Source organism: Diceros bicornis, chromosome 36 (genome assembly GCF_020826845.1).
Source record: "Diceros bicornis minor isolate mBicDic1 chromosome 36, mDicBic1.mat.cur, whole genome shotgun sequence".
NCBI classification, from domain to species: domain Eukaryota; kingdom Metazoa; phylum Chordata; class Mammalia; order Perissodactyla; family Rhinocerotidae; genus Diceros; species Diceros bicornis.
In genome coordinates, this window is record NC_080775.1 from 10,507,326 (window position 1) to 10,527,825 (window position 20,500).

At 34.8% G+C, this 20,500-nt stretch overlaps 1 long non-coding RNA gene across 1 annotated transcript; it reads left to right on the forward strand.

Annotated features, from left to right (window-relative positions):
• The first annotated feature begins 963 nt into the window (after window positions 1–963).
• Window positions 964–5,131, forward strand: LOC131398943 (uncharacterized). Its single transcript, XR_009217030.1, has 2 exons — window positions 964–1,022; window positions 4,905–5,131. It is a non-coding gene; the product is annotated as an uncharacterized LOC131398943 (long non-coding RNA).
• Window positions 5,132–20,500: the final 15,369 nt, after the last annotated feature.

Sequence of the window (20,500 nt, forward strand, 5' to 3'; positions counted from 1 at the left end):
TTGTAAAAGAGGAGTTCATGAAGAGATTGGATAAGCCAGAGTTTACGGAGATTTCTGAAAAGAGGCTGCATTTGTCTCCTAGTACCTCCTGGGAATAATGGACTCGCCTCCTCTCTGCTTTCCAAATCTCTCACTTTTTTCTCATTGGAAAACTCTAGGCCAGAACAGTCCAGAAAAAAAAGGATTACAAAAAATATGCAATTCTTGGCTTCTCTTCGATAATGCTAATGGTACTGTGGGAGATCAAAATTTGGCCACCCTGAAATATATCTCTTTACCTTGATTGTTTTCTCTGAAGGACATTTGACCTCCCCCACTAACTGCCTAAAGAATTTGACATGATGGCTCCTTCCTGGAACAGATCTTCCATCTGATGGCTGTAATATAATGTAAAATAGATGTTACAATAGGAAAGGCACCAACAAGCCCATCTTATCAGAAATTCTGTCTCTCTGGCCACATTCTCTGGATGGCCCTGCGAGGAGTTGCCAGACAAACATTTACATTTATAAGGGAAATCTCCATTTGTAAAGGTATCTCTCTCTCTGTCTTGGGAAGAGGGGGGATGACCTCATTTCTAGAAACTTATCAATGTGGAAGGTGAGGTCTTAAATCTGCATAATAACCTTACCCTTGTTTACAGTGCTTTAGTGGTAATCTCCTGTAATTGACTCCCCCACCCCCAAAATCCTCCTTTGTCATTGGCTGAAAATGATATTTAAGACGAGAATTTCTGCTGTTGTGTTGAGAAACGCAGTGTCCCTGCTTTCTCCCATGTATACATGTTATTAAACTTGGTATTATTTTCTCCTGCTAACCTGTCTTGTTGATTATTTGGCCAGCCAGAAGAACCTTAAGGGAAAGGGCAGAGGGAGATTCTCCCTCTTCCCCCGACAGTTTTGGCGAGCCAGCCAGGAGAAGCACTGGCTGGTAAGTTGCCTTCTCTGGTTGGAAGACCTGCCTTCTCCCTGGACTACTGCAGATGATGAGATACGGGAACGCCTGACGAAAGCCGGCAAAAGGTAAGACTTCTTACCACGTCAGCCTCCCGGAATCTCTATCTGCGGAGCCCAGCGGAAGGAAATGGTGAGAATTTTTTCTCTTTCTAAATTTAGATTGGCAGGAGAAAATATTTGGGAAACTACTTTCTTGGGCTTTTAGTGACTCTTGGTTTAAATTTGGTAGAGTACTCTTGGTTTTGATCTTGATCCCTTTTCCTCCCAGAGTAGTTTCTGTCTTGTTCTGTGTCCTGAGAAAACTTGGCTTTGTGACCAGTGAGAATATTCTCCTTGGTCTCCACCATACGGAAGGTGCATTTACCGGGGTGCACCTTGGTGGCCAGTCGAGTAGACTGGGGTTCCGAACTGTCTCTTTGTCCGGCTGTGCCAAGTTCTCAGGGGAGTTTGTCATAAAAGGGCCCAGTCCATAAGGGCTTTTGTCGTCTTAACCATCGTTGCTTGTTAGTGCTGGAAAAATCCCATTCCAGTATCGCCCGCCCGGTGTCACAGATTAGCGGGTCTGTGACTGGAGGCGTCCCACACTATTGTGGGAGACCGGAGACACCCTTTTATCCTTACCGCCTGTGCAACGAAGGTCTTTACTGTCTCTGAATATCTTTGGGAGTGAATTCTGTGGATCACGGGGGCTACATCATCTGCGCCCTCACCAGGGACGCCTCTTGCGTCCATGGTAAAGATTTAGTCTAAGCGTGGAAAGTTACCTCTGGGTCTTTCCTTAAAAAGGCTTATTGGTTCGAGTCACTATTGGAATAAATATACAAATGAAGATCCTACTCGTCAATGGCCAGACGACGGATCCTTTGAATTGGAAAAACTTCTAAATTGGGAGAAAAAAAAAAAATGTTTTGAGAGCTCTCACATAATTGCTTAATTGGTACCTAAGAATTAAGGCCAGAAAAAGGAAGGGAAAAAATTTGACTAGTCTTAAGACCTTGACTCAGGTTACAATTAAATTGAAAACATGTAAAAGTGTAAGTGTTGATAAGATTATAAAGGTTGGAATGTTTGAGCTAATTTTATACAAAGAGGTTACATCAACTTTGCCTGAGTATGTTTTAAAATGTCTGACTGGGAATGCTTCTCTTGTCCAAAGTTAGAAGACCAAGACCTATTGATAAAAATCTTAATGATAATTATGTTTAAAGGTATAAGAAGTGATAAAAATTGCATGAAATTTTGTAAGAAAAAAAAACCTGATGTTATTTCTATTACAGAACTGGTTAACAAAAATAGTAATTTAAATGATGGCTAATTTTATCTAATGTCTTATGAAGTCTTATAGGCAATCTAAATAGTTATTGGGAATAAGTAACTAAATAGTTGTGAAAAAGATAAATGTTGGATGAACTTTAAACAATAATTATGTGTTATGGTAGTTACTGCTTCCAAACTCTTTTTGGTGACTTAAAACTTTAGCGTTTTGTTAAAATTTATGATAAAAGATTCACTGAGTATCATCATTTCCAAATAACATAAGATATTAGACATTGATTGCTAAATGTACGTTTGTCTACTTTTGGCTTTTCATTACAGGAAAACTAAAAGGTGTTTTGGGTCTATTGGTAAACATGTGTTTTATTAAAAGATTATACTATAAAGTAACATGTTTCTAGAAGTTATGAAGTGTTCATAAATTTTCCAAGCCACAAGATACAAATGTAAAAGAAAGTTTATAATTGTTTAGTTAGATTTTACTCACAAATTAAGGTTTCTAAGGGTTAAAATTTCTAATTAGTATATGTGATTGAAGCTACTAAAAATTAAGAAAAATATGTCTGTGTACAAGGAAAGTAAGATGTATAAAGAAGGTACAAAGAATGGAAATATTTTGTTTGGTTAAGAAAGATAAATTTGTCCTCAAGTACTAGAAGGGAAAAGAAAGACATGGGACAAATTCTGAATGTAAAAAGAAAGTTATAGAAGGTTTGTGGAAGAGGAATTCTGGAAAAGGAGTTTTTGCATGGTCAAGTTGGCTAAGATTGAAATGAATTTAATTAAGTAAATGAGTTTTAATAGCAGAAATAAGCTGGTGCAAAATTAAAATTTGGTCTTCTGTCTCTTAAAAGAATAATTTGCTTAAACTTGATAAAGAGGTTACAAAAGATTTTTCTTTACCTTTGAGTAAGTCTACCTAAAAGACAGAGAAAAAAAAAAAAAAACTGTTAAAATAATTTCCTACGTTCAAAAGACTGAGGTCTCTCTATTAAGGCTTTTTGGACTGTTAATGCTATGTTTGCTTTGACTGTTTATATTTTTGACAAGCTCCCCCAAAATTCATATCTTAAAGTCTTTTTTTAACTTTTATTTCTTTGAGAATTTTCAAAGGGCCCTGGAACTTCTCAAAGAAATTTGCTCTCTTCCTATAAGGGGAAAGATACTAAACTTATTAGGCTTATTCAATATGTTCAATTACATGGAAAGCATTGTCAGACCAGTGATGATAAGCCTGCTTAGGTGCTATTATGTGGGCAAATGTTATTGACATAGGTGTTTTAAAATTGTATAACATTACTGAAATTATGATCTGTCCTGGTTATCAGTCATTCTGGTTATTATCATTTTAAAGTGTTGTATGTCACAAAATTAACCAAATTTCCTTGTCAATTGCCATTTTGAGGTCTTGTTGTTTACAGACTTATTTCTTTGCTCTAATGCTTTTGCAAAATGTTTCGACTTCAGAAAAATTCATAGAAAGGACTCTGACATTTACACTGGAACTGTACAGGTTTCTGACAAACTTTCTGATCATAAAACTGAACTTGGTAAAATATTACAGAAATCCGATGGAGAAACTGATGACTTCATAAAGCCACTAACAAAAAGAGTGGTATCAAGAATAGATTACACAGGACTGAATAAACTGATAAGGATGCTTATAATTTTTATGATTTTTCATTTGAAGTATTGCTGAATTTTTAATGTTTTGTTTTTTCAGATTTAAGGAAAACTTTTTCTCTTTTCTCCCGAGATAGCTATGACTTACAGCAATTTAGTAAATGATATTTTTTTTGTAAGTAAAATTGAAATATTTATCTTTTTCTCTCTATCTGATCCCTCCAGGATTTGGAAACTCTTAGTGAGTGAATATTGTTGTTTTCATGGCAATATAGTTATTTGCATAAGTTCAATAAGAATCTGTTCTCCTTATAACAGGACACAATTGGAAACACTGGGTCTATTACCAAGGTTGTGACTGGAACATCATATTTGCGATATAACCATACAGCTTTTGAGGAATGAAGATTGGACTTTATGGAATAAAGCCACGTGGAACTATTGGCCTGGTACCTTATGTTCCAAGCAGCACTTACCAGGATAAGTAAAGAATGTCACTTATCTGGCAGGTACAAGGAACCTCAAAATATTTTGGGAAACCTCGGAAGAGAGGAATTCACCCAAATCTGTAGGTATTACAGGCAACGTCTGATGATAAAATCCTTGGCTTGGCTTTTCTGGCCTCGAGAGACCTTTCAAGTTCAATCTGAGATTCCTTATAAAAAGTTCCAGCAAAGCAGGTTTAAAAGAGCCTATGTGATCAATTGCTATTCTTGCTGTACTTATGTAAATAATTGGGCCAACTCTATTGGATCTAGACTTATTTTGCAAACTAGTTAGTTTTAATTTGGCTATCTTAATAAAAATGAGGGTGATTTTAGAGAGAAAAATTATATTTCAGTAAAAACTATAGTATACATTTGTGGATATTAGATCCTAGTTTTGTTGTCTTTTGAGGTTTTTGTTTTATATCTGTTGACTGGACTGGATCCTGATTTCTTCTAGTCTCCTGAAATATCTGGCTACAGATGTCCAAACTAACGTTTTTGATTTTTTTCCATCATTTTCATTTGAAATCACTGAAAACTGAACCTGCCCTTTTTCCTAAAGCCTTACAAACTGAAGCTGATGGACTTGATATAAACTTGAGATGACCTGACGACACCATCTGAGACATTTTAAACTGCAAAAGATGCTTTGACGCTGACCTATAAAACCTTAACTGGCTGTCCTCTAACTCAGAAACTGCTTTACAACTTGCTCCAACCATTAACCTTGTTTTTCTTTTGTTTACATAGAAATGCTTCTATTAAATACTTGATTGCTTGCTTCCATAATATAGGCGTGACCTTGAGAGCCCACCTGCATCACCACCTACCTTCCAAAAGGAACTTAATTGAACTGATCTATTATCAGGACTAAGAAATGTGTTCAGTGAGATGAAACAATCTACCAACACAGCTTCTGGACTATGAAACTTCTTTAAGTTTCAAAAGGACTGTGAAACTTTTAGTTTCAAAGGCGGGACTGTGGGAGATCAAAATTTGGCCACCCTGAAATATATCTCTTTACCTTGATTGTTTTCTCTGAAGGACATTTGACCTCCCCCACTAACTGCCTAAAGAATTTGACATGATGGCTCCTTCCTGGAACAGATCTTCCATCTGATGGCTGTAATATAATGTAAAATAGATGTTACAATAGGAAAGGCACCAACAAGCCCATCTTATCAGAAATTCTGTCTCTCTGGCCACATTCTCTGGATGGCCCTGCGAGGAGTTGCCAGACAAACATTTACATTTATAAGGGAAATCTCCATTTGTAAAGGTATCTCTCTCTCTGTCTTGGGAAGAGGGGGGATGACCTCATTTCTAGAAACTTATCAATGTGGAAGGTGAGGTCTTAAATCTGCATAATAACCTTACCCTTGTTTACAGTGCTTTAGTGGTAATCTCCTGTAATTGACTCCCCCACCCCCAAAATCCTCCTTTGTCATTGGCTGAAAATGATATTTAAGACGAGAATTTCTGCTGTTGTGTTGAGAAACGCAGTGTCCCTGCTTTCTCCCATGTATACATGTTATTAAACTTGGTATTATTTTCTCCTGCTAACCTGTCTTGTTGATTATTTGGCCAGCCAGAAGAACCTTAAGGGAAAGGGCAGAGGGAGATTCTCCCTCTTCCCCCGACAGTACCTTATGTGGAGAAGGCAACGTTGGTAAATAATCGTGGTTTATAATCCCTATCTCATAAAGCTGAAGGTGTTAAATGAAATAATGTACGTGAAGTACCCAGAATAATGACCGGCTCAAAGAATACATTCAATACACGTAACCATTATTTTACAAATGATGTGATCCAGTTAAGTTATTTTACAAAACTTTGCATGTTTTATTTTTTTCTCTCTTTCTCTCAATCTCTCAGTACAGATAATGAGAAATTGTTGTTTCTTTACAGGGAGCTTATGGCATGCCCATCTTTTTAGGTTTAGTTGGTACATAGGACTGTGCCTGGGTATCGTAGGTGTTACCGAACCAAGTGGGCTCATCTCCTGGTGAGTTAAATAAGATTCTACACCAGTGGAAGTTGTCTCACAAAGTAAAGTGTATTTGCAGCAAATAGGAGGCCATGAGGAGTCATTTCCAAAGTCATGGCATCCTTGAACAAAAGGAAGCAGGGAATTTTATTTTGCACGGGAAATGAATATTCAAAAGGGAGAGGCGGGTCTTCACTTGCGCAGGCTCAGTTGGAAAACATACTTCCACATGCACTGCAGGTTGGTAATGAGGCCTAAACCCCTCCTGGAGAGATCTTAGCATCAAAACTAAGGCGAAGGTCATGGGCATAGCTCTTGTGGTGAGGCTTGGTCAGTTTCACAGTGGTTGGTGGTTGCATCTCCTTAACACAACAAAAGGAAAAAACACAACTAGAAAACAGCTAACTGCTTCCAAAACCCACCCTTGAGTTTCTGGGGGCACCATAGGCATTTAACATGCTAGCTGTCCTCCTGTCTTTCCTCCAGTGACTGTTTTCTTTGATTATCTACATGTACAAGCCATGTGCTGGGCATTTGGGTATGAAAACTGTATAAAATATAGCTATTACCATCAAGGAAATTAGAGAGCAGAAAGATAGTTTTATCTAAAGGAGTTGTGCCTATTACATGCCCAGCACTTTCTGAGCAAAGCCAGCACAGGTGGCCCACAGTGCCTAAGTTATCATATTTTGTGTAATATGAAGGGTAACGTGTATATACAGACCTGAGTCTTAGAAGAAATCCTTATTTGACAGGGAAACAAAAAGAAGCCCGGAGAAGCAGCGACCCTTCACCATTCAAAGTTACAACTCTAGAGCAAAATACTGGGAGTTAAAATTCCAGGCTTGACGCTTATTCGGCTTGTAACCATGGGTAATTTATTTAGACTACTTCTGCCTCTGCCACCTGGAGATATTAATAGGCAACCACCTCACAGCCTTTTGGTACTAATTCAATGAAGTAATATATTTAAAATTCTTAAAAGAGACTCTGGAACATAAAATTTACTAAAATGCGTTTATTATCATAATTATTACTAATTTCCAGGATGAACTGAGAGTTACAGAAATAAGCACCCTTGCCACAGGATACATAGACTGTGCCGTGAAAGAATTATATTCTATTGGGATGATCTGTTTTGGATCGTGTTAACAGCCTTTTATTCTGTCCAAGAGTGCTGACTGTAAAGCACAGAGAAAGATTTGGAAGCAGATGGTTCAGCAGAAGAAGGAAGAAGGGTAGAGAGAAAGGGTAATGGAGACAAAGAGATGAATGACTGAGTTGCTAGAGGGAACGCATTCACTATTCATGGTGGGGAAAGTGGCAAGATGAACAGGATTTCAGAGCTTGCCTTCCATCACTAATCTTGCCACTGATTGTTGAATGATAATGACTCCAATTATCAGTAAATTCTGGCTATGTGATTGATGAGATAATTTCCAAATTTGACTTGCTTTCCTACCATTTGTATAGGAATTCCCAGCTATTTATGATCAACTCAATGTTTCTCTGTTTCTAAGCACATAAAGATATGTAATGACAGTTAAAAAGAAAAGCAACACATTATTGAGGTAAAATGGAATAATGTAGCAACAGAGCAGATATACAGATAGAGTTATAGATGTAGATATATTTCTTTCATCTCCTTCTACTGCCAGTCTCTCCATAATCACTACCACTTGCCACCCCAATAAGCTTAGCCAACATGGATTCTGGGGCTATTCCAAGTATAAAATTTGCTTGGTGGGTACTATTATCTGTGTACTTTTGAATATGCTCGGGAAATGAACGCTATTGCTAAACGGACCCAGAGGCTGATGAAACCAGAAAGGGCAAGCAGAGCTTTAGAGAAAGAATGAAGATATTTAATATTTACAGGACTTCTGTGACATTTATATTACTGTCAAGCCATCATTATTAATTTTATTCTCATTTGCTTAGGCTCTCAGCCCTTCAAATCTCAGTGATTATTATAAAATATTATAATTATAAACTATAATAATATAATTATAAACTTTAATTATACAATATAATTACAAAATTAACCAGTTCTTCAAGGATAACATATATATTGGGAAAATAGTGATGGAAGTGGGGAAGGTTAAGATCAGACCTTGACTATACTCTGAAAAGGAAACAAAACACCTGTTTTTTTAAACTGAGTTCTCTAAAAAAACAGGTTTTATCAGGAAGAAAAAAAAATCCACCAGAGTGTAATATACAATTAATTAAGGTAATATTATTTATAGTTTAAAGTATTTAACAGCCTTTAGACAATAATTTACTTCCACAATTCATACGTTAGATTTAATATGCAACTGAGCCATTTAAGATACGTGATGATTTACATAATTGCAGAGATATGTTCAAACTATATTTAAGAATTTTCTTAGGTTCTCAGAATTGTAAATCCGTCCTAACTGGCCACTTAATGCATTTTCTCTCCTCTTTGTGATTTTAAATGTCAAATTTAAGGAAGAATTATTTGCTTTTATGCTAGTAGGCCGTTATTCTTACATATCTAATCAAAATCTCTTTTTAAGGCAAGTGTAAATAAAATAAAATGTCACTCTTTCTCTCTGTGGTGGTAGAGAACTATTGGTACTTACACAGATGAAAAATTATAGTTAGTATTAAAACTAACTATATTGAGTATTGTAGGTTAGGGTTCTTATTTAATGGCTAATAGTTTTTGTTTGACATTTTAGTGATAATTTAATAGTAACAATAAATAATTTTATTCATAATTTTAATAACTCATAATAAAATTCAAAATTTCATTCATAATTATACCTGAATGAAGTGCTTTTTTTAATTGTGTTAAATACATACAACATAAATTTACCATTTTAATCATTTTTAAGTGTTACAGTTCACTAGCATTAAGTATTTTCACCTTGTTCTGCAACTATCACTACCATCCAGCTCCAGAACATTTTCATTGTCCCAAACTGAAACTCCATGCTCATTAAACAATAAGGACCCATTCCATCCTTCTCTCAGCCCTTGGCAACCACTAATCTACTTTCTGTCTCTACAGAATTGACTACTCTAGGCATCTCATGACAGTGGAATCATACAATATTTATCCTTTTGTGTCTGGCTTATTTCACTTAGGATAATGTCATCAAGATGTATTCATGTTGTAGCATGTACCAGAATTTCATTCCTTTTTAAGGCTGAGTAATATTCCATTGTATTTATGTACGACATTTTGGTAATCCATTAACCTATTGATGAACATTTGCGTGGTATCTACCTTTTGGCTATTGGAATAATCCTGCTGCAAACATTAGTGGGCAAATATCTGAGTCCCTGCTTTTATTTCTTTTGAATATATACCCAGAAGTAAACTGTTGGATCATGTGGTGATTCTATGTTTAAGTTTTTGAGGAACTGCCATACTGTTCTCCACAGAAGCTGCACCATTTTACATTCCCACCAGCCAGCCATGCATGAAAGTTCAAATTTCTCTACATCATCACCAATACTTGTTATTTTCTATTTCTTTTTGTTTTTTTGTTATTATTTTATAATTGCCATCATAGTGATTGTGAAGTGATATCTCATTTCAGTTGGTTTTTTTTTTTTTTTTTGGTGAGGAAGATTGGCCCTGAGCTAACATCTGTTGTCAATCTTCCTCTTTTTTTTCTGCTTGAGGAAGATTGGCCCTGAGCTAACATCTGTGCCAATCTTCCTCTATTTTGTATGTGGGACACTGCCACAGCATGACTTGAAGAGTGGAGTGTAGGTCCACGCCCAGGATCCAAACCCACGAAACCCAGACCACCAAAGTAGAACACTCAAACTTAACCACTATGCCATCAGGCCAGCTCTCATTTTAGTTTTGATTTGTATTTCCTTAATACTTCTGTAATGACGAGTGATGTTGAGCATTTTTTCGTGTGTTTACTGGCTATTTGTCTATCTACTTTAGAGAAATGTCTATTTAAGTCTGAAGTACTATTTTCAAATGAAACATATTTACAACGTTTGACTCAGCACAAAGAAAAAATTTTTAATAGGCAGTGAAATGGCATCATTTCAAAGAAAATTGAAGTTAATTAAACCATTTGTCCAAAAAGTAAAATGTTTTTAGATTTTTTAAAAATCATACTTTTCCTATCATTTTTATTTAAAATAGCATTGGAATAAAATAAGATTAAAATGATTTTGAGAAGCAATGGTATAGAAAAATAATCAAGTTGTATTGATGAGTGAAAGAACTCCAAATATGAATTTGAAGTTCAAACAGTATGATAGAAATTTTGTGGAAAAAAGGCATTCACAAACAATATATAGTCCTAAGTACCCATAAATTAAAACTAAATAACAAACCAAGTTATGAAATATCTATAACTTAAGAATAATGACAATATCAAGTGTTAAAATCATGGGATCCAAATAAATTTTATGTAGAGGATAATGTGTAGCTTTAAATGCATTTCTTTCTTAAAATAAAAATGAGTGTTGTTTCACTTATCTGTTTCATTTATCAATTGTTAAGTTACAAAGTACCTAAAATTTAGTATCTTAGAAGTGTTCTGTCTTCATCTTAGGTCAGCTGGAGAGAGTATTGCTCATAACCCTTCAACAGATAATGGCAGGTAACCTGCATAATCAATGCTTTTCCTAAATCAATGTTTTTCATCACAGAGCTGAGGTCCCAAGACAACAAAATAACTTCAAATATAAGGAAAGCAGGCACCTTCAAGGAGATACTGGTTGCAAGCACTTGCTTACTTGGGCAGATATTGGACCTGATACTCATTAAAAAAACCAGCTAAAATTTGAAAATTAGTAATGAATTGCTAGAGATTGAGAGTAGGAAAACTTGAGAGTATGGAACCCACTGAAGTCACAGACATTGGGGGAATTTGATCTCACAGATTCTTCTCCACAGACCTTGCTAGGCATTCAGGACTGGGGTAGTGCTGGCAAGCCTACCAGAGGAAAACAGCAGCAACTGCAAGAAAGGTACAAAGACATACTCATATCCATATCCTCTATCTCCCTTACAGAACAAAAGACTTTAAGTTGTTGGGAAAAGAGCAGCAATCTTTTTTTTTTTTTTTTTTTTTTTTTTTTTTTTTTTGTGAGGAGATCAGCCCTGAGCTAACATCTGCCAATCCTCCTCTTTTTTTGCTGAGGAAGACTGGCCCTGGGCTAACATCTGTGCCCATCTTCCTCCACTTTATATGGGACGCCACCACAGCATGGCTTACCAAGCAGTGCATCGGTGCGTGCCTGGGATCCGAACCAGCGAACCCCGGGCCGCCGCAGCGGAGCGCGCGCACTTAACCGCTTGCGCCACCGGGCTGGCCCCAAGAGCAGCAATCTTTTGCAGCCAGAGAATGCAAATTAAAAACAAACAGACAACAACAACAATAAAACCCTAACATTGGAAGAGGGGAAGGAAAACCTCATGAGCCTGACCATTTAAAGATTTCCTACTGTTGAGGGAGGGACAGGATCCATGAGAAAACACCACTCCCAAGATCCAAGGACACATCACTAACTGAAGACTGAGGTAGAACCAGAAAAAAAAGAGACTATGCTTACCCCCACCATCAGATTATCAAACATTGAGTGACAACACCAGTCTACTGCAGAAAGATGGGCAAGATGATGGGGCGAGAACTTCTCTGAGGTATAGGCAGGAGGAGAAGACTGAAAATGAGAGTGGAACAGATATGAAGGAAAATCTTTTGGCAGAGGAGTCCCTCCCAATCATAAGACAGTGCTAGAGGAATTGGAAGCCTACAGTGTACTGAGGTAACCATAGTAACAAAAAACCAAACCCAGCTCAACACTTGACCAAATTGATTCAACAGCCCCACTCAAGCCCTGTCAAAATCAAGCATGCTCAATCCTAGAAATATACCATTTAACTCAGTGTCTAATGTCATACATGATATGCCCAGCTTCAATGAAAAGTTATGAGAACCACAATAAAGCAAGGAAAAAAATATGATCAAGAGACAAAGCAATCAGTGGAACCTGGCCTACAGGTGACTTGGATGTTGAAACTATCAGGCAGAGATTTTAAAAATAGCTATGATTAAAGAGGATATACAGATGCACAGATGAGGAATTTCAGCAGAGAGATAGAAATATATGAAAAAATCAAATGGAAATGCTAAAAAGAACCCATGGTAAACAAGGCAATATATGTGATTGACATGCTTATTAGTAGACTTAGCACAACTGAGAAGAATTAGTAAATTAAAATTAAATCAATAGAAATTGCCCAAGTTAAAAAACAAAGTGAATAAAAGATGGGATTTTTTTATTAAAAAAAGAATAGAGTATAAACAAGAGATGTGAACAATATCAAATTGTCTAACATGTGTATTTGAAACTCCAGAAGGAGAAGAGAGAGAGAATGGGGTACAAAAAATATTTGAAGAGATATTGTCCAATAATTTCTGCAAATTAATGAAAGGCAGTAAATCACATATCCACAACTCAAAAAACATTAGGCAGGATTAAAACAAAAACACAAAACATACAAAAACATGTCAACACGTCATATTTAAACTGCTGAATAATAAAGATAAAAAATAAACCTTGAAGGTAGCCAGATTAAAAAAAGACACATTACATACAGCAGAGCAAAGAGAAGAATACAGCAGACTCGTCATCAGAAACTATGAAAATCAGAAGATAATGGAGTAACATCTTCAAAGCACTGAAAGAAAAAATCCAGAATTCTGTGTGTGCAGAGTGATATTCAACAAAAGAATCAAGAAAACCCCATAAAGAGTTTTGGAACACTGTCACTGCACAACTTCCTTCGTTCCTATATTCTTCCTGGTTTACTCTAGCCCCTTCAGTATCCCTGACATCTGACATGTCTCTTCAACTCAGCCAGATCATCAGGGTTCTCCACACACTACAGTTCCAGAATCACCCCCAGATGAAAAGGCTTATGCAACTGGGGCTTACTCCATTTGTTTCCCTATTCTAAAGGATAACAGTCCTGTGCAGTATGCTATTCAAAATCAGAAAATAGTTGTTTTCTATTTTTCTTTCTAGGTTTCTACTTATTTATAGCAAGAAGGTACTTTTTTTCTTTTTTTTTTTTTTGCTATATGGTTACATTATATAATACCCACATGATTTACTAATTCATGGCAGAAGGAGCTATTCTCTGATCTTTTCCATTTTAACTATATTATCAAGATGGCCAGAAATTTCAATTCAATTTAAAATTTTGAAAAATCACCATTGTTTTCTACTTATACTTTGTTCCTAATATTATCTGTGAGCAGTAGAGTTGAAAACATGAGGCTTGGTTGCAAATACGTAAAAGGAACTCTTAGATCACAATGTCATTTTTCTCATCTCACAGTTAGGCAACTATGACTTCTCTAATTGGCAAGGAATGGTGGTTCATTAGTGTGAAGTATTTGAATGAGAGAGACTGTGACAGCATCACTGACTTCTCTTTGACCTGTGAATGCTTTAAACTTTTCTTGCTTTCCTATCCTCATCACCTTATCCCATGAGGAGAACACTACCCTTGGTCACTCTTCCTATAATCAGAGTTGTTATCATAGACAAATCGATGACAGTTAAATGTGATTTGGGAATTTATGGAACACAGTATACTGGCCAGCCTGGGATATTTGGTAGTCAGCTACAGGATGGGTTCTTATGAATTTATGTTCTACAATATTTGAAGATACTAACAATGCAGTTAGATTGATTTTTGAGATACAAAATTCTGCAGAGAGGAAGGGGGGAGGGAGGAGGGTGAAAGGGATAATTAGGCACATGTGTGTGCTAATGGATTGTAATTAGTATTTGGGTGGTGAACATGAGAACGTGATATAATCCATGCAGAAATAGAAGTATAATGATGTACACCTGAAATTAATACAATGTTATAAACCAATGCTACTGCAATAAAAAAAATTAAAAAAAAATCCTGTAATGGGACGAGCACACTACTGGCATCAGTGAGACTTTGGTCCAATGCCAGCTTGCACTCATGCATGCATTTCTTCATCATTTTGTTTCTTCACTGGTTACTAGGCTACGCTATTACATTAAATTCTGACAATAAGCATCCTCATCTGAAATATTGAGATAAAAATTCTATTACTACATAGCATAATATGTGGCTTATAATAGGCCAATAAATTAGCTCAAGCTCTATCATACCCTAATCAGAAGGTTCTTATCATCTTCATATAATTGATACTGGGAATTAGAGGTATCCCACCTAAAGAAGTTTGGCTGATCAAAAACTCACCTTCTTTAAAAACAAACAAAACCCAAGAACAACTAGGTTATCTAGTATGTCTAGTTGTAGTACAAGATTGTATCTGTGACATATATTTGGCATGCTCTGTCCAATTTGGACTTAAATAACTCAGGTGAGGAGGCTCCCCATGGAGATTCATTCACTTTTTAACAGATCTCACTACTACAGAATTGTTCCTGAGTTTCTGCCTAGATTTCCCTTTGCTCGATTTTGTCTCATCACTCCTCATTAAAACAACAAGACACAAGCAATAATAAGAAAGATAAGGCTGCTTGATAGTTACTCATTTTAATTTTAGACATTTCCACGTTGTCATAGCATTCATTTTTGTTTAGAACAACCGCTTGAAACACAACTTCAAATATTTCACTGAATCAAAATATGAAGGTTTCTGGTGGTTAGCTGACCTCAGTTTAATTTTCCCCTCCTTCTTTAATAAGAGGAAGAGATTGTATGAAGCATAACTGTGGATGTCTGCAAATATTTTAAATGCTTAACTCAGATGCAGAAGCATTGATTTTCTTAGATCCGATAATCTACTAAAAAGGCCTCTTTGTTTGTGATTTGGAGAGAATATAGTTTAATTTTATAAACATCCTGTGTGATCTGCATCACTCATGCTACTCAGACTTATTTTATTGTGCCAAGCATTTAGAAGGTGAAGGTCATCGTTGTCTCTCCGGGACGCAAAGCCCTTGATTCACGGCTTAGAAACATCAAGGTTTTATTTGTTGCAGTCTATTGTGTGCTGCCTTTAGACTATTCACAACAGTATCTTTAGTTTACACTGAGGTTGGCATCTTGAATGATGGTTCTTATCAATAGACCAGCCTACTGCGAGAATGTCACATGAATCTATTGTCAATTACCTAATTGCTTTAAAAATATCTGCGTATACACAATTTGATTTTGGTTTCTCCTCACAGGGGGAATAGGTAAGAAAAAAACAAAAGAAAAAGATTTCTAACTCCCGTCTGCCTTTCATTAAGGATTCAATCTTTTCTTTATATAATGACTCCCACTGGAACAATATAACAATTTACACCTTTAAGGCTTTTTGTAACACTTTCTTCCACAGCAGAACTTCCATGCTTAATTGTCATGTACTTTGAGAACAACAAGCTTTCTCTGTTACATAGGAGGCTCCATAATGCAAATTAGTTAATTAATTCATGGTAATAAGCTTTATAATGACATTACAGTGACTTCTTTGTGCCACAGTTTCCAGTTAAAAGGATGAGTGGGAACTCAGTTACCAGTTGTTTTCAGCAAATCTGTTAGTCTCGGACGTCCTTACCCTAACTTTCTCCAAGGAAAAGACAACCTAATCCTTCCTCAAAGCCCACTTTTGAGAATACTTCCTCAAGAAAGTCTTTCCCCAAAGTTCCACAATTAACTTCCACTAATACTGAATCATTTCCTCTTCTGCACAGGGTATGTTTTGCTCCTGTTATTTCAAGCTTTTTGAGAGCAGAAACTCTAATTTTGTGTTTCATTCATCTTCATATTCACAGCCTAAACAGCATCTACTGCATGACAGGTTCTCAATAAAATGAATGAATTTAAACTCCATCTTGATAACAATAGTAAAATCCACATATATCAAGAAAATCCCCAGGGAATTCAAATAATATGGTTCTAATGAGACATTATTGAAATAAATACATTTCCTAATAAAACAAGATTTTATATCATCCCAGCCTTCTTGCCTTTGTGTAACACCTCATGAAGACGAAAATCAAGTATTCCCCTGACCCTGCCCACAATTAAGGTTGCTCAATTTTCCTGATGATTCTTGGATCTATTTTATGATGCTATGCTTATTGAGTGGTTTATTAATTTGGATGAGTTTTAGCTTATTGACTTTTTGAGTAAATATTAATTCAGCATGGGTTTTAACTGTATTTTAAGAACATTAAAATTCTAATGCCAGTGACAGCGATGAAGCATAATTATTAGTACTATTGGGGAGCATGACAAAAAGTGGAGCATAGAATTAAACTACAGCAAACATACTTAACTGAAATTAGATCCATGAATGTGTTTTGGAGAATCCATAAATCCATAGAATTGTGTTTAAAATTGTGTGGTATCGTTTTCCACAGATTATCCAAAAGTTTCAAGTACTACCATCAAGAAACCAAATACTCTGTGATATTTTCCTTATAAGCCACTCCCACAGCCACTCGAAGACAATTTGATTATTGGCAATTTCCATATAATCTCATGATTAGATATGTTAAACTGGCAAGATCAGGGAAACATTTTTCTAGAAATATTTGATGTGTTGAATTTACTATAAACAAGTTAACAGAGCCTTGTTCTCTCAGAAATGAAGTAGAATAAGGAAAAAACTATTATATAGCATTTTTTTACGCTTGTGTAGATAATACGACAAGATGATGAGGGCATAGATAGATATAGGCATAGATACAGATACCCTATTGTTTCCTGTACCATTTGTAAAAAGATTCCCCTATTCCCATCAAAAAATTTGGCATGCTTGTCCAAAGTCAATTGACGTTCTATTCTGTTCCATTGATCTATATGTTTGTTCCTATGCCAATCTCACAGGCTGTCTGTAGCTTTATAGCAAGCCTTGAACTCCAACTTCTTTTTTTCTTTTACAAGATTATTTTGGCTATTCTATGGCCTCTGCATTTCCATATATATTTTAGATTCAGCATAACGATTTCCACAAAAACACTTACTGGGATTATTATTGGAAATGCGTTGGCTCTATACATCTATTTGGAAAGCCTTAATATCTTAAAATCATTGATTATGATAAAGCTCTCCATCTATTTAGATCCTGTTAATTTCTCACAATAATTCTTTGCAATTCTCTTTGTACAAGTCTTGCATCATATTTGCTTTTATGTATACCTATTTCATCCTATTGTAAATAATATTTCATTTTAAAATTTATTTGCAGGTATTTGTTGCTAAAGTACAGAAATATAATTGATTTTTGTATATTAGTCTTGTAACCTTTCTGAATATTAGTTCTAGTGTCTCTCTCTTTTTTATAGAAAACTTAGAATTTTCTATGTACACAATTATATTATCTGTGTATAAAGATGTTTTTTACTTCTTTTTTTCCAATATGCATCCCTTATATTTTCTTTTTTTTCCCCTTTATCATTCTGGCTGGGACATTCAGTACTTATTGAATGAAAAGCCTGAGAGTGGAAATCCGAGTCTTATGCTTGACTTAAAATATGATGCTACTTCTTGTTTTATTATAGATGCCCCTTCTATCAAGTTACAAAACATCCCTATCCATTTTAGTTTTCTTTAGTTTTTATCATAACTGAATGTTGAATTTTGTCAAATGATTTTTTGCACTATCGAGATGATCATATGATTCTTCTCCATTATTTTCTTAATATGAAGAATTACATAGATTGATTTTTAAAGGTTAAATCTAACTTTACATTTCTGACATAATCTTCACTTATGCATGATGTATCATTTTTTTTTTTTGTATATGACTGAATTTGATTCCCTCATATTTATTCAAGGAAATGTGCATCTTTGATCATGAAGGATATCGGTTTGTAGTTTTCTTATCTTGTATAATCTGGCCTGGTATGACGAGGGCATTGCTGTTCTCATAAAATAAGTGTTCCCTCTTCTTCTATTTTTGGAAAGAGTTTAAATGGGATTTATACTATATTTTTTCTTAAATATTTGATAGAATTTGGCAATAAAAGCATCTGGTCCTGGAATTTTCTTTGTGGGGAGATTTTCAATTACAGTGTCTGTCATACATATATGACTATTCGGATTATATCTGTTTGTTCTTGAATGAGTTTGTCGTTCAAAGAATTTCGCCATTTCATTTTTAAAAAATAATTGGCACAAACTTGTTCATAATATTTCCGTAATATTGTACAAATGCCTGTAGGTTCTATAATGATATTCCCACTTTCATTCCTTATATTGGTAATTTGTGTCTTTGCTTTTTATCAGTCTAACTAGAGATTTCTTAATTTTATTGGCATTTTAAAGATGAGTTTTTTATTTCATTGCCTTTCTTCACTGCTTATCCATTTCTATTTCTTTGATTTCTACTTACTTTAATTTCTTTTTTCCCTTTACCTTGGTTTAATTGCTCTTCTTTTTCTACTTTCTAAAGATAGATGAGTCCATTGATTTTAGACCTTTCTGATTTTTTGAATATGAGCTTTTAAAGTTAAATATTTCTCTCTAATCAGTGTTTTAGCTGAATCTCATAAATTTTATATGTTTTGTTTTTATTTTCATCCAGTTCAAAATATTTTCAAATTTTTCTTTTAACTCATCTTTTGACCCATGGGTTATTTAGAAGTATGTTAGAAGTTTTTGCAATATCTTTTTTATTGAATTCTATTTCCATTGTTATCATAGAATATAATATGTACGATTTCAGTAATTTCAAATGTATTGAGATTTCTTTTATGGTTGAGCTTATGGTCTAGCTTCGTGAAATGTCTCATATGCCCTTAAAAAGAACTTATACTGTATTTTTGTTGAATGGAATCCTCTATAAATGTCAATTAGGTAGTTTTGCTCAATATTAGTTTTCAAATCTGCTGTATCTTTACTGATTTTGTCGACTTTCCTTATCTCTTACTGAGAAAATAATATTAAAATTTCCAATTTATTTATGTATCCTTTAGTTCTATTAGTCCATTTAATGTAGGCTGAAATGCTATTAATAGGGTACATGAGAATATATATATTGTTTGTATATATAATACACTATAATATAGTGTAAATGTATATATATATATATTTACAGTGAATGTAGAGAGAGGTATCATTATTTCCTTCATCAATAAATGTATAAAAGATTAGTACTTAATCATATGATTATTATGAGGGTTAAAAATAGGATAACTTATGCAAAGCAATTCAAGCAATGTCTGGTAACCCAACAATAAGAGTACTAACGATAAATAATATGAATTATAATTACATTTATTGTTTATACCAGCTAATTTCTCAAGCTACCTTTTCGCCCTATGGCATTAAAAGTTAAAACCAATTATGATATTGGTTTGAAGAGATATATATATAGAATCAAATTGACAAGCACTATTATTATTGCATAGAGACTTTTCAAAGAACTGAGATGAGAACAGTACAAAACATAATCCAATATATTTCAAAATAAAGCAAATATACATTAATGGAAGGTTAATTTTGTGGCTGGGAATGAATGATAAAAACAATTCGGGATAGATTTGGTGAATGCAATGACAAGAGGAAATACATTATTTTACTCCAGCTGAGCCTAAATAAATAAATACAGAAAAACCTAAACAGATACACAACAACTTTATAGTAGTTCAAGGACAGAGACAAAACATCTAGCAAGCATTAAAGCCAGAATCGTAGAGATGAACAAAATTTGTGAAGTTGTCTCTGTATAAGTGTCTTTCAAAGTTTTCTGCACAAGGAGCTCTCTGGTTTTCTCTCATTCTTAAGGCACTATGCTGCAGATGTTTCTACCGCAGGCCTTAAAATCACTGACTACAGCTTTAGAGAACATAGTCACCATAATACATCATTCAAAATCTGAGAGTAATGTTTTGCATATTGTCTAATCTCCTAAGTGCCTCATACCACTCTAATTGACTGAATATTCCAGGCAAGAATATTCAACCTTCTATAATAGATACTTTTCTACTGTCTATGACATTTCCAATGCTCTCGAGATATTCTCATTGTGTTTACTTTTTCTTTGAACTAAATCAAGACTAATTATGAAGAAACATAGACTGTAATTATATGGTATATTTCATAAGTGTATATACATGATACAAGATTATCCTCTGCTTTCTATTTATAATGAATAAATTGTTATTAGACGGAAGAAACTAATCATGGTTTTTTTAAGTCATTGAGCATA